Here is a 23,740-nt window from a genome sequence, read left to right on the forward strand (position 1 = left end):
TCACCATATACTCTGTTCAGATTCATTTTCTTGCAGTCATTCACAGTAGAGCAAAGAAATATAATAGAATCAATATAAAACAACACACAAATGAAGACTGACAACAACCAATGTGCAAAAGAAGACAAACAGTGCAAATTCAAAAAAATAATATTGAGAGCATGAATTGTAGCGTCCTTGAAAATGAGTCCATAAGTTGTGGAATAAGTTCAGAGTTGAGGTGAGTGAAGTTATCCACTCTGTTTCAAGAGCCTGATGGTTGAAGGGTAACAACTGTTCCTGAGCCTGGTGGTTTGGGACCAAAGGCTCCTGTACCTCCATCTCAATGGCAGCAGTGAGAGGAGAGCATTGCCTGGATGGTGGGGGTCACTGATGATGAATGCTGCTTTCTTGTGGCTGTGCTCCTTGTAAGTACACTCTAGAAAGCTGTTGCCTCAGAATTATTCCCCAGTTGATAGCACTAAATGGTAGCATCTGTGTATTTTACTCTGCCAATGAGATTCATTCCATTGACTTTGGAGTAGATTTCAGAGGTAGAGTACAAAGTATGGGCTCCTCACTGTGTTATATATTATTAGACATCAATAGTCCAGTGTTGCGTTCTGTAAGAACAGCAACATTGAAACAAAACCATTTGAGCCCCGATTCATTTACTGTGCCTGTGGCAATTCTGGCTTGTTGTACTCCAATTCAAACGTCAAACCTGCCCTAGCTGTCATCCCTACAGTCTAATATGCAACATTTCAAAAGCTCTGGACTCATTTCCTAAAATATACTCAACTATTTACATATTTCTTCCAAGAAGCCCTTTAAAATTACCAAGAGGAAATTGAGGAAAAGTTAAAATTAAATCCTTCAAGTTCGTGAAATATTTTAATTTGTTACATGTGCTTGTGAAATCCTATCAGCCATGAATCCAAATAAAAGCATCAGCACTTGGGGTTTGAGCAAAACCAAACTGGAGAAAAGAAGAAACTGAAAGAGGATTGAAGATATAAATTAGTAGGAAGCAGTCAATGGAATGCACTTCTGCTTTCACTCAACAGTAAAATATTTTATCTGAATGTACTGGCCAGTCAAGAAAGCTTTGTCAAAATAAACCGGGCAAGTGGCTATAGTCATTTTGCATTACATTCCCTGAAACACAGAAAGCACATTCCAGGCAACACACACAAAACACTGGTTGAACTCAGAAGGCCAGGCAGCATCTATGGAAAAGAGTATAATCAACTTTTCAAGCCAAGACCTTTCATCAGGACCCTTCGTCAACACATAGAACATAGAACAGTACAGGCCCTTCGGCCCACAATGTTGTGCCGACCCTTAAACCCTACCTCCCATATAACCCCCCACCTTTAATTCCTCCATATACCTGTCTAGTAGCCTTTTAAATTTCACTAGTGTATCTGCCTCCACCACTGACTCAGGCAGTGCATTCCATGCACCAACCACTCTCTGAGTAAAAAACCTTCCTCTAATATCCCCCTCGAACTTCCCACCCCTTACCTTAAAGCCATGTCCTCTTGTACTGAGCAGTGGTGCCCTGGGGAAGAGGCGCTGGCTGTCCACTCTATCTATTCCTCTTAATATCTTGTACACCTCTATCATGTCTCCTCTCATCCTCCTTCTCTCCAAAGAGTAAAGCCCTAGCTCCCTTAATCTCTGATCATAATGCATTCCAATAATTTTAAACTTCCAATATTGCAGCGACATTAGGCATAGAGTAATAGAACACTATAGTACAGAAACAAACCTTTCGGCCCAGCAAGTCCATGCAGATTCTGCCTAGTCCCATCGATCCGCACCTGAACCATAGCCCTCCATACTCCTCCAATCCATGTACTAATACAAACTTCTTCTAAATGCTGAAATCAAACCCGCATCTTGTTCCACTGTCACCACCCTCTGGATGAAGTAGTTCTGTTTTCCATGTTCTACAGATGTACTGTTGAACTAGTCCTGACCGGTTCCATCACGGTCTGCTTCTGGCAATTCAAATGCACAGGAAGATAAGAAGCTGCAGGAAGGAGTGAACTCTGCTCAATACATCACAGGCACGTCCCTCCCCTCCATCGGTAGTATCTACAGGAGGCGCTGCTTCAGGAAGGCAAACTGCATCATCAAACATCCCAGCCATCCAGGACATGCCATCTTGACACAGCTACCTTCAGGCAGGAGGCACAGGAACTTGAATCCCACACCAACAGGTAAAGAACAGCTATCTCATTTCAGCCACTCAGTTCTTGAAACAACCATCACAACTCTAATCACCACAATGTAACAACACCATGACCATTTTGATCACTAAAACAAACTTCGTCTTTTTTCCAGTTCTCATTGTGATTTTTCTTGTAAGAGTTGGTATAATCTATATTTAGTTTGCTTTTCTTGTCATGCAGCTTATCTGAGGCTCTGTGGTAGAGGCATATACATTATGGACATTAAAGAGACTCCTAAGTAGGCACATGGATGAAAGGAAAATGGAGAGCTATGTGGGAGGAAGGATTAGATTGATCTTAGAGTAGGGTAAAGGGTTGGCTAAACATTGTGGACTGAAGGGCCTGTACTGGGCTATACTGTTGTATTCCCTGTGTTCTCTGTGCTGATAACAATAAATTTGACCTCGAAATTTTTTTAGCAGACTCAATGAGTTTAAAGAGATCAGGAAACACACAACCACTCAGGAGCCTAGTTCATAACTCACTCACGCTCTGAGCTCTCAGCTCACATTCCACACTAATGAGTGAGCCAGAGGCCGTACCACCAGATATCCAACCAATTTAATTACTATTATTGGTGATTTGCTGCACTTGGGCTAGAAAACGTGTGCCAACATGCCTGAGAAATCACAACATTTCCAAACAGTTTGTACCAACAGCCCTTTTGCCCAGAATGTTCACAGGGCCACAACCCAGCAGAGATTTTCCTGAACTAAACTGGTTCTAATCTGAGGCCCCACAACAGCACACGTCCCCTCAAATATAAATTCAGTAAAACAATCTGACAAACACAATTCTCCCATCAGACTGGTTCCAAATGTCAAAGAGACAGAGAGAGATAAAGCAGTAAAGGTGAGAGGAGGTAATTTAAAAAAATACATGAGGGGCAGGTTTTTTACTGCGAGAGTGTTGGGTGCTTGGAATGTGCTGCCTGGGATGGTGGTAGAGGCAGATACATCAGGCATTTTTAAGAGACATTTACATAGGTACATGAATGTGAGGAAAATGAAAGGATATGGACATTGTGTAAACAGAATGGATTAGCTTAGCAGGCCATTTGGTTACTAATTTAATTGGATTGGCACAACATTGTGGGCTGTACTGTTCTAAGTTCTGTGTTCTAAAATAGGCCCCACAGCCAATGAGTCCACATCAACCATCAAGCCCCATTTTTACACTAATCCACTTTATGTTCCCCACACCGTACAATCTCATTGGCTCACCCCATATTCACTTTACTATGATGAAATGCTATTTATAACATGTACACTCAGTGGCCACTTTATTAATGACATCTGTAAACCTGTTAATTAATGTAACTATCTAATCAGCTAATCATGAGTCAACAACTCAGTACATAAAAGCACGTAGACACGGTCAGAAGGCTCAGACCAAAGATGAGAATGGGGAAGAAATGTGATCTAAGTGACTTTGAACATGGAATGATTGTTGGTGCCAGACAGAGTGGTTTGAGTATCTCAGAAAATGCTGATCTCCTGGGATTTTCACCACAACAGTCTTTATAGTTTACAGAAAATGGTGTGAAACTAGTAGCAGTTAGGTCCTCGCTATTACAGGTCAGAGCATTAGAGTTCAGAGTTCAATTCCGGCACCGTCGGTAAGGAGTTGGTACATTCCCCCCCACCCCCCCCATGACCGCGTGGGTTTCCTCCAGGTGCTCTGGTTTCCTCCCACAATCCAAAGACGTACAGATGAGTGGTGAATTGGTCATTGTAAATTGTTCTGTGATAAGGATAAAAAGGTGTGTTGAGGGGTGGCGCAGCTCATTGGGCCGGGAGGGCCTGGTCCGTGCTGTATCTCTGAATAAAATAACATAGTGTGGATTGTACACAAAATAAAGTTTTTCACTCTACCCCGGTACATGGGGCAATAACAAACCAATTTACCAAATCTTAACTTACATTCACAGGGGTAAGTGACAACAGCCCTGCACAAGGCTGCAGGCTTTTGAAGGAAGTTTTCTAATCCTTAGTTCATGCAATTGCATAATTATTGGCCTTATGTAATTGTGTGGGTTGTACAAAATTAAGCACTTTATTGTTTGCAAGACTTTTATGAGTTGTATTAAGATTTCCAAATGTATTTATGTTGGAAAGTGTTCTAAATTTCCATGTTTAATCTTTTCCAAAACATTGATTCCTTTCACGCCACCTCTTTATAAGTTACAGGGAAGAAATTCTTAATTCAGTTCTTTACAACAAACTGTACAATAAATGTATTAAAACTCACTGGTTCCTGCTGATTTTCAGAGCTAATCACCTCATAGCATCATGCAGCACTACAACTTAGAAACAGGCCCTTCAGTCCATCTAGTCTGTGGCAAACTGTTATTCTGCATAGTTCCGTTGACCTACACCTGGACCATAGCCTTCCTGAGGTACACACACAAAATAGTGGTTGACCTCAGCAGGTCAGAGAGCATTTATGGAAGGGAATAAACAGTCAATGTTTTAGGCCAAGGCCCTTCATCGGGACTGGAAAGGAAGAGGGATGAAGCCAGAATAAGAATTTGGGGCAGGAGAAGGAGTACAAGCTGGAAGGTGACGGGCGAGACCAGGTGAGAAGAAAGGTGGTGGGTGGGAGTGGTATATGGTGAGAAGCTGGAAGGTGACAGGTGAGACCAGGTGAAAGGGAAGATGCCGGGTGGGAGTGGGTATTTGGTGAGAAGTTGGAAGGTGACAGGTGAATCCAGGTGAGAGGGAAGATGCTGGGTGGGAGTGGTTTATGGTGACAAGCTGGTAGGTGATAGCTGAGACCAGGTGAGAGGGAAGGTGGTGGGTGGGTGTGGTATATGGTGACAAATTGGAAGGTGACAGGTGAGACCAGGTGAGAAGGAAGATGCTGGGTGGGAGTGGTATATGGTGACAAGCTGGGACACAAGAGATATAGCAGAAGAGGTAAAGTGCAGTAAAAGAAAGAGTCTGATACGAGAGGAGAGTGGACCATGGGAGAAAGGGAAGGATAAGGAGCACCAGAGGGAGGTGATGGTCTCGGCCTGAGACCATCAACTTATTGTTTATTCCCTTCCATAGATGTTGCCTGCTCTATTGAGTTCCTCCAGCATTTTGTGTGTGTTGCTCTAGATTTCCAGCATCTACAAAATCTCTTGTGACTATCACAGTCCTCCATACCCTTTCCATCCACGTACTTATCCAGACTTCTCCTGAATGTTGCTATAGAACCCATACCCACCACTTCCACCGGCAACTCAATCCACTCTCACTCCACCCTCTGAGAGGTGTTGGAGCCTCATCACCTCCAATGTTATACAACTATTACATACTCACTCGGACATAATGGGAGGAAGGGAGTTGGGAAGGAGTGAAACTGTCTTCATTTATTTATTTAGAAATACAGCATGGAACAGGCCCTTTCAGGTCACTGAGCCACACCACTCAGCAACCCACCAATCTAACGCTAGCCTCATCACCGGATAATTTGCAAAGACCAACTAACCCACTAACAGGTACGTCTTTGGACTGTAGGAAGAAGCCAGAAGACTCAGAGGAAATCCATGTGTTCATGGGAAGCAACATACAAATTCCTTACAAACAGCACTAGGATTGAACACCAAGCTCCAACTCCCCGAGATGTAATAGCGTCACGCTAACCACTAACTCTACGCTGGCTTGTAAGTTTGAATATTCATTATCTCCAATGTACTGTCTATCTCCAGTGTGTAACTTTGTGCACATTAAGTGTATTCCAAGAAAAAAATGGTGCAATACGACAAACCCAATCCCAAAATTATATGCAAGATGGAACTGTGCACATGGTGATGTAGTAGTTACCGTGATGCTATTACAGCTCCGGGCACTGGAGTTCCAGGTTCAAATTCCAACGCCATCTTTAAATAAGTCTGTCTGTATGGGAATGCATGGGTTTCCTTTGGAGCTGCAGTTTCTTCACACAGTCCAAAGACGTACTGGATAGTAGGTTAATTGTCAATTGTAAATTGCCCTGCGATTAGATGAGTGGGTAGCTGGTGGTATGGCCTGAAGGTCTGGAAGGGTCTGATCCACACTGTATCTCTAAATAAATTTACCTTATTCTCTGCTTTTCTGGGGACTGTGTCTACACATTTAACAGCTTATGCTTACACATATTCCATGTGTTCCAATGCATGTTCACTGTGTGTGCATTTTGTGTTCACATATACATACTGCTGTTTTCACATATACTCTTTTCTGACCTCCTTATGCAATTGGATCCTCGATTTTCTCATTTGCAGACACCAGTCCATTTGGATTGGCAACGAGACCTCCTCCATAACTGTGTCCAGTTCTGGTCGCCTCACTATAGGAAGGATGTGGAAGCATTGGAAAGGGTACAGAGGAGATTTACCAGGATGCTGCCTGGTTTAGAGAGTATGCATTATGATCAGAGATTAAGGGTGCTAGGGCTTTACTCTCTGGAGAGAAGGAGGATGAAAGGAGACATGATAGAGGTATACAAGATATTAAGAGGAATAGATAGAGTGGACAGCCAGCGCCTCTTCCCCAGGGCACCACTGCTCAGTACAAGAGGACATGGCTTTAAGGTAAGGGGTGGGAAGTTCGAGGGGGATATTAGAGGAAGGTTTTTTACTCAGAGAGTGGTTGGTGCATGGAATGCACTGCCTGAATCAGTGGTGGAGGCAGATACACAAGTGAAATTTAAGAGACTGCTAGACAGGTATATGGAGGAATTTAAGGTGGGGGGGGTTATATGGGAGGTAGGGTTTAAGGGTTGGCACAACATTGTGGGCCAAAGGGCCTGTACTGTGCTGTACTATTCTATGTTCTATGTTCTATAATCTACATCAGCATTGGTGCATCGTAAGGCTGTGTGCTTAGCCCCTGCTCTACTTGTTTTAGCACAGCTCCAATGCCATATTTAAGTTTGTTGGTGGCCGTAGGCTAAATCAAAGGTGGTGACGAATCAGCACCAAAGGAGGGAGATTGAAACTCAGGCTGAGTGGTGCCACAATAACCTCTCACAGCATCAGCAAGACCAAGGAGCTTATTGTTAACTTCAGGAGGAGGAAAATGGAGAACTATGAGCCAAGCTTCATCAAAGATGGAGAGGGTCAGCAACTTTAAATTCCTCTCTGTTTTTATTTTCACTATTTTTATGTTTTCGGTGTTTTTATGTTCATTGCTTATTTATTTATTTGTTTTCTCTTTTGTTGTCTTTTGCTCATTGTTTGTTTGTCAGCTCTGTTGGGTGCAGTCTTTCATTGATTCTAACATGGTTCTTGGATTTACTGAGTATGTCACAAGAAAAATAATATCAGGGTTGTACATGGTGATATATGTACTTTGATAACAAATTTATTTTGAGCATTGAACACATTTACACGGAGTTACCTCTAACCAGCTTCTCTTTTACGCAGGAGCTAAGGTCAAAAGGTCAAAGACCAAGGTAAATTTATTATCAAAGTTTGTATATGTCACCACCTTTTCCCACTGAAATTTACAGGAAAATATAGTATTACAATAGGATTTATGAAAAATATACCGGTACATAAACAAAGACTGACAAACAACAAACATGTAAAAGAAGACAAATCATGAAATTCGTTCATATTGTGCAAATAATAGAAGAAGTAAGTAAATAATACAGAACTGTGGCGTCTGTTTAGTGTTGAAGTAAGTGACGTTATCCACACTGGTTCAGGAACCTGATGGTTGCAGGGTAATAACTGTTCCTGAACCTGCTGGTGTTGGGACCTATGGCTAGTGAGTGCTTCAGGTTGATGAATAGTTACCTACTATATAGTTCATGATCTTAGTATTACTTATTTAGTTTTAAATGCATATTTTATCTTCTTTTGTCCATTGGTTGCTTGCAGTCTTTGTTTAGTTTTGCTTAGTTTTTCATAAATTCTATTGTATTTCTTTATTTTCCTGTAAATACCCACAAGAAAATGAATCTCAGTGTAGCACATGGTAACATATATGTACTTTGATAATAAATTTACTTTAACATTTGACATATGGGTCAAGACCTTTCACCAGGACTGAAAGACAAAGGGGAGATAGAGAGTATAAAGAGGGGAGGGGAAGGGGTTCAGCAAGAGCTGGTGGTTAATGGATGGATCCAATTAAGGAGGGGTGAAAGGCAAATGGAGACAGAAGGATGGAAATTGCCACAGAGGCTGGGAGGTGATAGGTGGAAGTGACAAAGGGAGGTAGGTAATGGAATCTGATAGGAGAAGGTGGAGTGTAAAATAAGTGAAGAGAAGTGGAGAGGGAGAAGCATACATGAGTGATGGCCAGATGAAGGGGATGGAGGAGGAGAAAAAGAAAAGGTAATGGGGTTAAGAGGAGAGAGAAAATGGAACAGAGGGGAGACATTTTTTAGAAGATTTAGGAGTATGTTGTTAAGATTTTTGCAATAAGTTTTGGAGTGCAACTTGGAAAGGAACAAGCTACAATCTCCAGGGGTTTGAAAGAGTATGAGGCAATTACATTGAAAGATATAAGTTTCAGAGAGTGATTGACATGGTCATAGCCAAAAGACTGTTTCTGCTGGCTGCAGAGATTGGAACTGAGAGTGCGTGTGGTTAGTCTTAGGGTGAAGGATCGGTCAATTTTAAATCAGGAGAAATTGTTGATGCAAGGGCTTCTGAGTGTTTGGAATTCTTTACACTTGTGAGCTGTGGGTGGTTTACTATTAAAAACATTCAAGACAAAGATCGATTGGGTTCTTAGGGAAGGGAGATATACACTTTAGGAAGGAGGCAGAAAGGAATATAAGGTAAAATGAAGGCTTACAGGAAGGAGGCAGGGAAGAGCCAATTAACAGCCACAAGCTGAATGTCAGATCAATGACCAGCATGGCCCATTCTCACTGCTCCTACTTTCTCATTAACTTGTTATAACTTATTTATCCTTTTTTGTATTTGCAGAGTTTGTTGACTTCTTCACTCTGGTTGAACACCTTAGTTGGGTGGTCTTTCATTGACTCTGTTATGGTTATTATTCTATAGACTTACTGAGTATGCCCACAGTAAAATGCATTTCAGACTTGTATATGGTGATATGTATGTACCTGGATAATAAAATTTACTGAGAACTTTAAACTTTTTTTTTGTGAAAGATTAACTTTATTTGTCACACGTGCATTGAAACATACAGTGAATTGTGTTGTTTGCATCAATGATCAACACAGTCTGTGGGGGCAGCCCATAAGTGTCACCACATTTCGGGCACCAACATAGCATGCTCACAACTTACTAACCCTAACTCGTATGCCTTTGGGATGTGGGAGGAAACCAAGGCATCTGGAAGAAACCCACGAGGTTATGGAGAGAACGCACAGACTCCTCACATACAGCAGTGGGAATTGAACCCTGAATGCTGGCACTGCAAAGCCTTATGCTAACCGCTATGCTACTGTGCCGTCCTTCCTGAGCCTGAAGGATAAAAGGAACAAGGATCTAGAGATCAAATATTTCATTCTGGGGCCAGAATGAAACACTTAATCCCTGGATCTTTGTTTACTCCCCCTATGAATGGCAACAGGGTTGCCATGACACACAGCCATTTCGTAAAACCCAGATGCCTGACCAGCTGAGGGAGGGCCCCTGTTGTTTGAACACTCCTCCACAGCTTCAGAGATTGCCCAGTGAGTGCCAAGAAACCTGCTACATGTTCCAGGGCTTACTGGAAGATGCTTTGTTTCCTGACTTCAAACTGAAACCAACCGAAAAGCTTGCCAACACCTTCAGAACCATTAGCAACCTGGTCATTGGCAGAATGCATTATGCAGCTGTTTCCTAAGGCTCTGCCAATACACAGCCCAGTTTATTCCTATACGTTTAGTAATAAGGCTGTTTAAACCAAATTAGTCACGCTAATATAGCTTACGAAAGAACTTCAATCTCTGCCAGTGTCTCAAGAGGCAGAGGTTGTTTGCCTCCAGTGATCAGTTTCTCCTTTCCAGGTTTGCATAGTATCCTGGCTGGCTGCATCTCAGCCAGGTATGAAAACACCAGTGCCCAGGAATGGAAAAAACTACAGAAAGTGGTGGACAGAGCCCAGGCCATCACAGGCAAAAACCACTAAGCTCATTGACATAGAGTGCTGCCTCAGGAAACAATAGACAATAGGTGCAGAAGTAGGCCATTCGGCCCTTTGAGCCAGCACCACCATTCACTGTGATCATGGCTGATCATCCACAGTCAGTACCCCGTTCCTGCCTTCTCCCCATATCCCTTGATTCCACTATCTTTAAGAGCTCTATCTAACTCTTTCTTGAAAGCATCCAGAGAATTGGCCTCCACTGCCTTCTGAGGCAGAGCATTCCACAGATCCACAACTCTCTGGGTGAAAAAATTTTTCCTCAACTCCATTCTAAATGGTCTAACCCTTATTCTCAAATTGTGGCCTCTGGTTCTGGACTCCCCCAACATCGGGAAAGTTTCCTGCCTCTAGCGTGTTCAATCCCTTAATAATCTTATATGTTTCAATCATATCCCCTCTCATCCTTCTAAATTCCAGTGCATACAAGCCCAGACACTCCAATCTTTCGACATATGACAGTCCCGCCACCCCAGGAATTAACCTCGTGAACCTACGCTGCACTCCCTCAATAGCAAGAAGGTCCTCCCTCAAATTTGGAAACCAAAACTGCACACAATACTCCAGGTGTGGTCTCACCAGAGCCCTGTACAACTGCAGAAGGACTTCTTTGCTCCTATACTCAACTCCCCTTGTTATGAAGGCCAACATGCCATTAGCTTTCTTCACTACCTGCTGTACCTGTATGCTTACTTTTAGTGACTGATGAACAAGGACACCTAGATATCGTTGTATTTCCCCTTTTCTTAACTTGACACCATTCATACAGTAATCTGCCTTCCTGTCCTTGCCACCAAAGTGGATAACCTCACATTTATCCACATTAAACTGCATCTGCCATGCATCTGCCCACTCACCCAACCCGTCCAAGTCACCCTGCATTCTCATAACATCCTCCTCACATTTCATACTGCCACCAAGCTTTGTGTCATTTGCAAATTTGCTAATGTTCCTTTTAATCCCTTCACCTAAATTATTAACGTATATTGTAAATAGCTGCAGTCCCAGCACTGAACCCTGCGGTACCCCACTGGTCACCGCCTGCCATTCTGAAAGGGAACCGTTAATCCCTACTCTTTGTTTCCTGTCTGCCAACCAATTTTCTATCCATGTCAGTACCCTACCCCCAATATGTGCTCCAATTTTGCCCACTAGTCTCCGATGTGGGACCTTATCAAAGGCTTTCTGAAAGTCCAGGTACACTACATCTACTGGCTCTCCCTTGTCCATTTTCATAGTTACATCCTCAAAAACTTCCAGAAGATTAGTCAAGCATGATTTCCCCTTCATAAATCCATGCTGACTCGGACCGATCCTGTTACTGCTATCCAAATGTGTCATAATTTCATCTTTTATAATTGACTCCTGCATCTTCCACACCACTGATATCAGGCTAACTGGTCTATAATTCCTTGTTTTCTTTCTCCCTCCTTTCTTAAAAAGTGGGATAACATTAGCTACCCTCCAATCCACAGGAACTGATCCTGAATCTATAGAACATTGGAAAATGATTACCAATGCATCCACGATTTCTATAGCCACCTCCTTAAGTACCCTGGGGTGCAGACCATCAGGCCCTGGGGATCTATCATTTTTCAGTTCCATCAGTCTATCCAACCCCATTTTCTGCCTAATGTGAATTTCCTTCAGTTCCTCCGTTACCCTTGGTCCTCTGGCCACAATTACATCTGGGAGATTGTTTGTGTCTTCCCTAGTGAAGACAGATCCAAAGTACCTGTTCAACTCGTCCGCCATTTCTTTGTTCCCCATAATAAATTCACCCATTTCTGTCTTCAAGGGCCCAGCTTTGGTCGTAACTAATTTTTTCCTCTTCACATACCTAAAGAAGCTTTTACTATCCTCCTCTATATTCTTGGCTAGCTTACCTTCATACCTCACCTTTTCTCCCCGTATTGCCTTTTCAGTTATCTTCTGTTGTTCTTTAAAAGTTTCCCAGTCCTCTGGCTTCCTGCACATCTTTGCTATGTTATACTTCTCTTTTATTTTTATACTGTCCTTGACTTCCCTTGTCAGCCACGGCCGCCCCTTACTCCCCTTAGAATCTTTCTTCCTCTTTGGAATGAACTGATCCTGCACCCTCTGTATTATTCCCAGGAATACCTGTCATTGTTGTTCCACTGTCATCCCTGCTAGGGTATCTTTCCAGTCAACTTTGACCAGCTCCTCCCTCGTGTCCATAGTCCCCTTTGTTCAACTGTAATACTGACAATTCCAATTTTCCCTTCTCCCTCTCAATTTGTAGATTAAAACTTATCATATTATGGTCAATACCTCCTAATGGCTCCTTTACCTCGAGGTCCCTGATCAAATCCGGTTCATTACACAACACTAGATCCAGAATTGCCTTCTCCCTGGTAGGCTCCAGTACAAGCTGTTCTAAGAATCCATCTCAGAGGCACTCCACAAACTCCCTTTCTTGGGGTCTAGTGCCAACTTGATTTTCCCAGTCTACCTGTATGTTGAAATCCCCCATAACAACCGTAGCATTACCTTTGCGACATGCCAATTTAACTCTTGATTCAACTTGCACCCTATAACCATGCTACTGTTTGGGGGCCTATAGATAACTCCCATTAGGGTCTTTTTGCCCTTATAATTTCTCAGTTCTATCCATACTGACTCTACATCTCCTGATTCTATGTCCCCCCTCGCAAGGGACTGAATATCATTCCTCACCAACAGAGCTACCCCACCCCCTCTGCCCACCTGTCTGTCTTTTCAATAGGACGTAATACCCTTGAATATTCACTTCCCAGCCCTGGTCCTCTTGCAGCCATGTCCCTGTTATTCCTACAACATCATAATTGCCAATTTCCAACTGAGCCTCAAGCTCATCCACTTTATTTCTTATACTTCATGCATTCATATATAATACTTTTAATCTATTACTCCCCTCACCTTTCACATCAATTCCTATTGCACTTGGCCATACTTTCCGATCCCTTCCTGCGCTTTCTGCCCCGTTAATTCTGTTGTCTTTCTTAACTTTTCTTATTCTCTCTTTCTCTTTAACTCCATCCTTATATTTCCAGGAAAGCAACCTCTAAAGACCTCCACCACCCCACCAGCAAGGCTGCGCTCTCTTCTCACTGCTGCCGTCGGGGAGGAGGTACAGGAGTCCCACACCACCAGGTTCAGGACAATTATTACCCTACAAACATCGGGCTTCTGAACCACTGTGCATAACTTTCCTCACCTCAATATTGAAATGATTCCACAACTTATAGGCTCACTTCTAACTCAGGCTCTCAATAATTATTTATCTATTTAGCTATCTATTTATTTATTATCATTATATTTTGCACATTGTTTTAGTCTTTGTTTATGTAAAGTTTTTTCATAAATTCTATTTATTTTCCTGCAAATGTCTGCAGGGGACTGAATCTCAAGGCAGTACATGAAGACATATACATAGTTTGATAACACATTGACTTTGATTTCATTTGTTTAGATGTAAAGGCAGTTTCAAATCCAATGAAACAGAAGTTCTCAAACACGAGGAAATCTGCAGATGTTGGAATTTCAAGCAACACACGTAAAAGTTGCTGGCTCCAGTTCTAGCTGGTTCTAGTTTAATGTAGAGATTGTCCCAGGAAAACTGCATTACACAGGAGAGAGGGAAACATTGAAGCCCCAGTACTCATAATAACATAAGAACATGAGAAATAGGAGCAGGAATCAGCCATCTGGCCCGTCGAGTCTGCTCTGCTATTCAATAAGATCATGGCTGATCTGACCATGGACTCATCTCCACCTACCTGTCTTTTCCCCAGAACCCTTAATTCAACCTACAATGCAAAAATCTATCCAACTATGTCTTAAATATATTTACTGAGGTAGCCTCCACTGCTTCATTGGGCAGAGAATTCCACAGATTCACCACCCTTTGGGAAAAGCAGTTCCTCCTCATCTCCATCCTAAATCTACTCCTCCGAATCTTGAGGCTACCTCCCCTAGATCTAGAATGGGACTCCCACTCGATCTCTATCGAGCCAGTCCTAGTCTCAGATATATAGCACTGCAGCAATAATGAGCCCTTGATGAGAAGTGAGTGGCAATTGGAACCAACACCCAGCAGAAAGGAGTCAGTCAGCGTCTATTATTAAGGAAGCACATTGTAAGTATAATAAAATTGTACAGAGTCAATATGAATTTTTTAGAGTTGTAGAGACCTACAGAGAAGAAACAGGTCTTTTGGCCCACTATGTCCATGCTAACCCATCCATACTAATCCCAGTTTAGATTTGTAGAGTCACAGAGTGCCACAGCACAGAAACGGGCCTTTCAATCCATTTTGCCAAACTATTATTCTGCCTAGTCCCAACAACCTGAACCTGGACTGTAGCCATTCATACCAGTCCCATTGCAGTACCCATTCAAACCTGTTAATTGTTGAAATCATACCTGTATCCACCACTACTGCTGGAAGCTTGTTTCACACTCTCACCACCCCCTGAGTGAAGAAGTTCCCCCTCATATTCCCCTTAAACATTTCACCTTTCACCCATAAACCATGAACTCTAGTTGTAGTCCCACCCAAAGTCAGTGGAAAAAGCCTGCTCATATTTATCCTATCTATACACATCATAATTCTGAATTACATTTCCTCTCATTCTCCTACACTCCAGTGAACAAAGTCCTAGCCTATTCAACCTTTCCCTATAACTCAGGTCCTTAATCCTAGCAACATTCTTGTAAATTTTCTCTGAACCCTTTCAAACATATCGATATTTTGCCTGTAAGTAGGTGACCAGAACTGCACACAATACTGCAAATTAGGTCTCACCAACGTCTTATACAACTTCAATATTTCACGTCTGCAAACTATTGTCAGAACAGGAATGCCACAGATCAGAAACATTCACAGTTTCTCTTTCCACAGATGCTGCCTGACCTGCTAGGTTTTCCCAGTATTTTCTGTTTCTGTTGCAGATATCCAGTGATTGCAGTTCGTTTGATTTTTATTTAAGACTGCGGTAATAACAGGTTTTGAGGTCAGTCCCTGTTGGACTGCCAAATCATCCAATCTCCATCCAGAATTGAGATTTATGAGATCGCCTGCAATATGTTAGGCTTCATACTTCCGAAACACCAGAAGGCTATTCAAAGGTGAACATAACGACTTTTGTTGAGGGAGCCAAGTTTCTGAGGGTTCTGCCTGGAAGAATCACCAACTTTGGCAACGGCCGGTCTCAGGATGTCCTGTCAGGTAATCACCAACTGCAAAGGATAGCCATTGACGTAAGGTCTTACCAGGGTGTATACAGTAAACAAGCATCTCTGTATGAGAAACATGTTAATGTACACTCAGTGGTCACTTTATTTAATACCTCCTGTACCCAATAATGTGGCTACTGAATGTATGTTCATGGTCTTCTGCTGCTGCAGCCCATCCACTTCAAGGTTCAAAGTGTTGTGCGTTCAGTAATGCTCTCCTGCACATCACTGTTCTAACAGGTGGTTATTTGAGTTACTGTTGCCTTCCTGTCAGCTTGAACCAATCTGGCCATTCTCATTTGAACTTTCTCATTAGTGAGGTGTTTTTGCCCACAAAGCTACCACTCACTGGATGCCTTTCACTTCCTTCACCTTTCTCTGTAAACTCTGGTGCATGAAAACCCCAGGAGATCGGCAGAGTCTGAGACACTCAAACCACCCTATCAGGCATCAACAATCATGGTCAAAGTCACTTAGATCACATTTCTTCCCCATTCGGATGTTTGGTCTGAACAACAACAGAACCTCTTGACCATGTCTGCATGCTTTTATGCATTGAGTTGCTGGCACGTGATTGGCTAATTAGATATTTGCATTCACAAGGATGTGTATAGGTGTGCCTAGTGAAGTGGCCACTAAGTGTACTTGCCCTGTGTTGTAGACTTATAGCTACGTGCACTTAAGATCTATCTTGCTCTAAAGCCTAAATGGTGCCAATATGATTCTCACGCATATAACTACAAGGAAACAAATAACAGTACTCCTCACAGCCTCAGTACTGGGTTTGAATACTCTCTCTCGAAGGCCCAATCCAGTGGATATGTTCATTTAGCTATAGGAATGCTCTGTTGCACAGAACATTGTCCCTCTTTTCTAGTGGATGTAAACACTTCGAAATACATAGTCAGAGGGCATAATACTTTAATGATTAAGTTCATGAAGTATGAACTCCTGAAGCAGAAGTGAGCCAATCGTGATATTGGACAATCATCCTCCTTTCACAGTCCTTGTATAACAAGCAAAATAGATAACCATCAGAAATGGGGTAAAGATCACTCTGCTCAGTACACACTGCAGTCTATATAAAACACTGACACCTTGCTCAAGATTCAAGATTCACGATTGTTTAATATCATTTCCAGTACACAAGTGTACAGGAGAATAAACTGATTGGGGAAAGTAATTGTTTTTGAGTCTAGAGGTCCTGAGGTTGATGCTACATAGCCTCTTCCCTGATGGGAATGAGTCCATGAGCAGGGTGGGTAAGATCCTTCAGAACCCTTTTCTGGAACCTTGCTGTATATACTATGTGTCTTTGATGGCGGTTAGGCTGGTGCTAGTGATGCATTGGGCAGTTTTGACTGCCCGTTGTAGAGCCTTCCCGTGCTGCAATGCAGTTTCTGTACCAAGCACCCTGGTTAAAAAGCTTGACATGATGCCATGATTGAATGGCAGAGTAGGCTCGATGGGCCGCATGGCCTACTTCTACTCCTATATCTTATGGTCTTATGGACAGAAAGGGTGTGATTTTAGAAAAGAAAAAGATAATTTCTTTTTAATTTTGTTTTGAGATACAGCATGGTAATAGGTCATTACCGAGGGCTAACAGCAATGCTAACAGGGCTTACCGAGCAACCTCAAACTCACAACATTTCAAGTTTTTCACGAGGTCCCTTCAGGGACAAAAGGGGTGATTCACTTCTTCTTTCATCATGTTTAATAACAGCTTTGTTTTGCTTTTTAGGTGGCTGTACACAATAAAAGATGGTAAATTGTCAACAGCCCAATGGGCAGGTTCTTTTGAACGATGTGTCCATTTAGTTCTGATGTATGAATGATGTACATTCACATTTTATTTTATTTACTGATACAGCACAGTTACAGGCCCTTCAGGCGCAATGAGCCTGCGCTGCCCAATTACACCCATGTGGCTAATCAACCTACTAATCCTTAGGCGTTTGGAACGTGAGAGGAAACCGGAGTACCCAGAGAAAACCCATGCGGCAATGCTGAGAACATAGAAACTCCTTCGGCACAGTGGCGGGAATAGAACACTGGTTGCTGGCGCTGCAGTAATGTTACACTAACCGTGCCGCCACGTTGTTGGTGAACACTGCCCACTGCTCCTAGGGTGATCTGTTCTGGGACCTCTACTTTTCGTGATTTTTATTAACGACCTGGATGTGGGGGTAGAAGGGTGGGTTGGCAAGTTTGCAGATGACACAAAGGTTGGTGATGTTGTAGATAGTGTAGAGGATTGTCAAAGATTGCAGAGAGACATTGATAGGATGCAGAAGTGGGCTGAGAAGTGGCAGATGGAGTTCAACCTGGAGAAGTGTGAGGTGGTACACTTTGGAAGGACAAACTCCAAGGCAGAGTACAAAGTAAATGGCAGGATACTTGGTAGTGTGGAGGAGCAGAGGGATCTGGGGGTACATGTCCACAAATCCCTGAAAGTTGCCTCACAGGTGGATAGGGTAGTTAAGAAAGCTTATGGGGTGTTAGCTTTCATAAGTCGAGGGATAGAGTTTAAGAGTCGCAATGTAATGATGCAGCTCTATAAAACTCTGGTTAGGCCACACTTGGAGTACTGTGTCCAGTTCTGGTCACCTCACTATAGGAAGGATGTGGAAGCATTGGAAAGGGTACAGAGGAGATTTACCAGGATGCTGCCTGGTTTAGAAAGTATGCATTATGATCAAAGATTAAGGGAGCTAGGGCTTTACTCTTTGGAGAGAAGGAGGATGAGAGGAGATATGATAGAGGTGTACAAGATAATAAAAGGAATAGATAGAGTGGATAGCCAGCACCTCTTCCCTAGGGCACCACTGCTCAATACAAGAGGACATGGTTTTAAGGTAAGTGGTGGGAAGTTCAAAGGGGGTATTAGAGGAAGGTTTTTTACTCAGAGAGTGGTTGGTGCGTGGAATGCACTGCCTGAGTCAGTGGTGGAGGCAGATACACTAGTGAAGTTTAAGAGACAGGTATATGGAGGAATTTAAGGTGGGGGCTTATATGGGAGGCAGGGTTTGAGGGTTGGAACAACATTGTGGGCTGAAGGGCCTGTACTGTGCTGTACTATTCTATGAAGAATACTGTCCACTGCTCCTAGGGTGAAGAACACTGCCCACTGTTCCTAGAGTGAAGAACACTGCCCACTGCTCCTAGGGTGAAGAACACTGCCCACTGTTCCTATGGTGAAGAACACTGCCCACTGCTCCTAGGGTAAAGAATACTGCCCACTGTTTCTGGGGTGAAGAACACTGCCCACTGCTCCTAGGGTGAAGAACACTGCCCACTGTTTCTGGGGTGAAGAACACTGCCCACTGCTCCTAGGGTAAAGAACACTGCCCACTGTTCCTATGGTGAAGAACACTGCCCACTGCTCCTAGGGTAAAGAACACTGCCCACTGTTTCTGGGGTGAAGAACACTGCCAATTGATCCTAGGGTGAAGAACACTGCCCAAAGTCAACCTGCAATAATGACCTTGACTCAAAAAATTGATTTTGAACTTTGAAGATTGATTTCTGCTGGTTACGGGTAGAACATACAAGCACCTTAGAGACAGTGCTGCAATTGAACCCAGGTCACTGGCGCTGCAATAGCATTATGCTACCTTCTTTGGTATTACGCCATCCATTTTCTACCTAAAGTTTAGAAAGCACACAGATGCTGGAAATGTGAAGCAAAAGTAGGAAGGCTGGAAATACTCAACAAGTAGGTCACAACCACACAGAGAGAAAAAACACGCCAAACATTTCTGAACCCAAGAATTCCCATTGACCATAGCCCTCCATACCCCAACCATCCATGTACCTATCCAAACGTCTCTTAAATGTTGAAATCAAGTTTTCATGCACCATATACACTGGCAGCTCATTCCACACTCTCACACCCTTCTGAGAGAAGAAGTTTCCCCTCATCTTCTGATTAAACTTTTCACCTTTCACCCTTAACCCGTGAACTCTAGTTGTAGACTCACCCAACCTCAGTGGAAAACACCTGCTTGCATTTACTCTACGTACACCCCTCATAATTTTGTATACCTCTGCCAAATAGAAACATAAAAACATAGAAAACCTACAGGCCCTTCGGCCCACAAAGCTGTGCCGAACATGTCAATACCTTAGAAATTTCCTAGGGTTACCCATAGCCCTCTATTTTTCTAAGCTCCATGTACCTATCCAGGAGTCTCTTAAAAGACCCTATCATATCCACCTCCACCACCATCACCGGCAGCCCATTCCACGCACTCACCACTCTCTGCATAAAATACATAACCCTGACATATCCTCTGTACCTACTTCCAAGCACCTTCAAACTGTGCCCTCTCGTGCTAGCCATTTCAGCCCTGGGAAAAAGCCTCTGACTATCCACACGATCAATGCCTCTCATCATCTTATACACCTCTGTCAGGTCACCTCTCATCCTCCGTCTCTCCAAGGAGAAAAGGCCGAGTTCACTCAACCTACTCTCATAATGTATGCTCCCCAATCCAGGCAACATCCTTGTAAATCTCTTCTGTACCCTTTCCACAGTTTCCACATCCTTCCTGTAGAGAGGCAACCAGAACTGAGCACAGTACTCCAAGTGGGGTCTGACTAGGGTTCTATATAGCTGTAACATTACCTCTTGGCTCCTAAACTCACTCCTATGATTGATGAAGCCAATGCACTGTATGCCTTCTTAACCACAGAGTCAACCTGCACAGCAGCCTTGAGTGTCCTATGGACTCAGACCCCAAGATCCTCCACACTGCGAAGAGTCTTACCATTAATACCATATTCTGCCATCATATTTGACCTCCCAAAATGAACCACTTCACACTTATCTGGGTTGAACTCCAACTGCCACTTCTCAGCCCAGTTTTGCGTCCTATCAATGTCACGCTCTATCCTCTGCCAGCCCTCCACACTATCCACAACACCCCCAACCTTTGTGTCATCAGCAAATTTACGAACCCATCCCTTCACTTCCTCATCCAGGTCAATTATAAACATCACGAAGAGTAGGGGTGCTAGAACAGATCCCTGAGGCACACCACTGGTCACTGACCTCCATGCAGAATATGACCTGGCTACAACCACTCTTTGCCTTCTGTGGGCAAGCCAATTCTGGATCCCATGTCTCCTTACTTTCTCAATAAGCCTTGCTTGGGGTACCTTATCAAGTCTTTTAATCTTCTACATTCCAAGGAATAACGTCCTAACCTAGTCAATATTTCCTGATAACTCAGGTCCTCCAGACCTGGCAACATCCTTGCAAATGTTTTCTGTACCCTTTCTGGTAACTTCCTCAAAAAACCCTATAAGATTGATTGGACATGACCGACCATGCACGAAGCCATGCTGACTATCCCTAATCAGCCCGTGTCTGTCCAAATACTAAAATATCCAGTCCTTTAGAATACCTTCTAATAACTTTCCCACTACTGATGATTTAAAATTTCCCGCTTCTCTTTTGGCTCCACATATTGCTGAGCATTCTGATCTTGGAGAGGACTACTTTTGCCATTTGCAATTCTATTGCTCTTAACATATCTGTAGAATCTCTTATGAATCTCCTTCACCTTGTCTGCCAGGGCAAAGGTTTCATGTCTGCTTTTAGCCCTCCTGATTTCTTGCATTTCTTATACTCCATAAGCACCCCACTTGTTCCAACCTGCCTATACCTGCTATGCACCTCCTTTTTTTCTTAACCAGGGCCTCCATATCACCCGAAAACCAGGCTTCCCCAGGCCTGTTATCTTTACCTTTTATTTTGACAGGCACGTACAAGCTTTGTACTCACAAAATTTCTCTTTTGAGGGCCTCCCACTTACTAAGTACAGCTTTGCCAGAAAACAGCCTGTCCTAATCCATACTTGCAGATAATTTCTGATACCATCAAAGTTGGACTTTCTCCAATTTAGAATCTCAACCCGCGGACTTTCTCTTTTTCAATATTTACTTTGAAACTAATGGCAGAAGCAGAGAAATCCCACCTGCCTCTTGGAGCTGCTGTTTGTCTTGTTTCTGATCTTGATAAAGTTGATCGTGTGCACTTGAAGGATATGCACAGACTATGCACTATTTTAATAGCGCATGTTATGATTTTATAACTTTTGCACTTAATTATTTGGTGCAAAGTTCTAAAATCATAACATGCGCTATTAACATATTGGTATTGATATTGGTTTAATATTCTTGCATGAATACTGTCCATGAGATACAGTGAATACTTCCATGCAGATCAAATCTTTCCACAGTTCACTAAGCTAGGACAAGGTAAAACAATAACGACATGGAATAAAGAGTAAAAGCTACAGAAAGAATGCAGTGCAGGTAAACAATAAAGTGCAAGATGATAACGAGGTCCGTAGATTGAGACCAAGAGTCCATTGTGTCAAACAAGAGGTCCGTTTATGACTCTAATATCAGTGGGATAGAGGCTGTAAAGTCAAGATCTGTACCTTCTGTAGCAAAGTTAATTGAAAAGCATGTTCATACAGATCAGACCATTACACACTGCACTGAGGTAGTACAAGGTAAAACAAAACCGATGCAGCATAAAGCATAAAAGCTGCAGAAAAAGTGCAATGCAGATAAAAAAAAAGTGCAAGATCATAACGAGATAGACCATGACGTCAAGAATCCACCTTATTGTACAAGAGGTCGGTTTCAGAGTCTGATTACAGCAAGCAATACACAAATTGCTGGAGAAACACAGCAAGTCAGGCAACATCTATGGAGGGGAATATACAGTCAATGTTCTGGGTCAACAGAGGAGAGAAGATGGTTTATTCCTCTCTGTTGATGCTCCCTGACTTGCTGAATACTCCAGCATTTCCAGTCATCTTTTGGAAATAGTGTCTTTGCTGAGACATAAGGGATGGCAGATGCTGGGATCCAAAGCAACAATTTGCTAGAAGAACTCAATATTGAGCAGAATCTGGGGGAGGAAAGGGACTGTCAACGCTTCAGACCTGATTTTGACCCAAAGCATCAAAACTGCTTTCCTCCCGCAGATGCTGCTCGACCTACGGAGTTCTTCCAGCAGTACTACACTTGCAGTCCTCTCCCTGCGTCTTTTAGAACAGTAGCTACTCTGAATCGACTCTATTCTATAAAGAATAAAAGAAATACCTTCTGTGGTTTACTGAGATTTCCAAGCACTTGCCTTGAAGTTTCCAGAATGTTCATAAATCAAAGTTGCAATTGATTGCATTTGTTTTTGTAAGTTGACTTCAAAAATTCGACACCAGCCATCTTATTTCCTTGTTTCCCCTTAACCTCAGACTAACAGCTCCCAGTGGAGAAGAGGATGGAGAAAGCAATCATAATTCCCAAAATGAAGCAATGAATCAAACAGATTTTTTTTATTTCAAATAACTGGCAGAAAAATAAACATTTCGAAGCATAGAGCACTACAGGACAGACACAAGCCTTTTGGCCTATCTAGTCTGTGCCGAACTGTTATTCTGTCTAGATGCATCGATCCACACCTGTACCATAGCCCTCCATAACCCCCCCACCATGTACTTATCCAAACTTTCCTTAAGTGTTTCAATCAAACCCACATCTACCAGTTCCTCTGGCGGCTCATTCCACACTTGCACCAGCTCTGACCAAAGAAGTTTCCACTAAGGATCCCCTTAAATAATCCACCTTTCACGCTTATTAGAGGACCCCTGTTCTAATTTCATCCAACCTCAGTAGAAATGGCCCTATCTAAACCCTCATAATTTTGTATACCTCTGCCAAATCTCTACTTATTCTCCTTCATTCCAGGGACTAAACTCTTAACCTATTCAACCCTTCCCTATTGTTCAGATCCTCAAGACCTGGCAATATTCTTGTAAATTTTCTCTACAGTCTTTCAATCTGATAAACCTGATTCTGATTCTGACCTTCATGTACAAGGGCCCTTTGTTCTTGCCACAAGGTCACCACCCTATGCAGTTTCCCATCAGGAAGGAGGACTGAGACGGAGCACAAAAATTGGTCAAAGAGCATCTAATCCAACATTTGCAGAAGGTGGCAAAAGATGAGGCGACAACATCTGTTCATTAACTCAGAGAGCAGCAACTCAGATTAGGCCAAAATTAGGGCACCAAAGTAGCGTAGCATTTGGCGCAATGCCATTGTCGCTCAGGGCATCAGAGTTTGGAGTTTCATTCTGGCGCTGCCTGTAAGAAGTTTGTATGTGGCTTTCCT

At 42.8% G+C, this 23,740-nt stretch overlaps 1 protein-coding gene across 2 annotated transcripts in view; it reads right to left on the reverse strand.

Moving 5' to 3' along the window:
• The window catches only part of bmp5 (bone morphogenetic protein 5), a 157,641-nt gene that overhangs the window by 99,005 nt on the left and 34,896 nt on the right, over positions 1-23,740 (reverse strand). The window lies entirely within an intron of this gene.

The sequence above is a fragment of the Mobula hypostoma genome, chromosome 2 (assembly GCF_963921235.1).
Source record: "Mobula hypostoma chromosome 2, sMobHyp1.1, whole genome shotgun sequence".
Lineage (NCBI taxonomy): Eukaryota > Metazoa > Chordata > Chondrichthyes > Myliobatiformes > Myliobatidae > Mobula > Mobula hypostoma.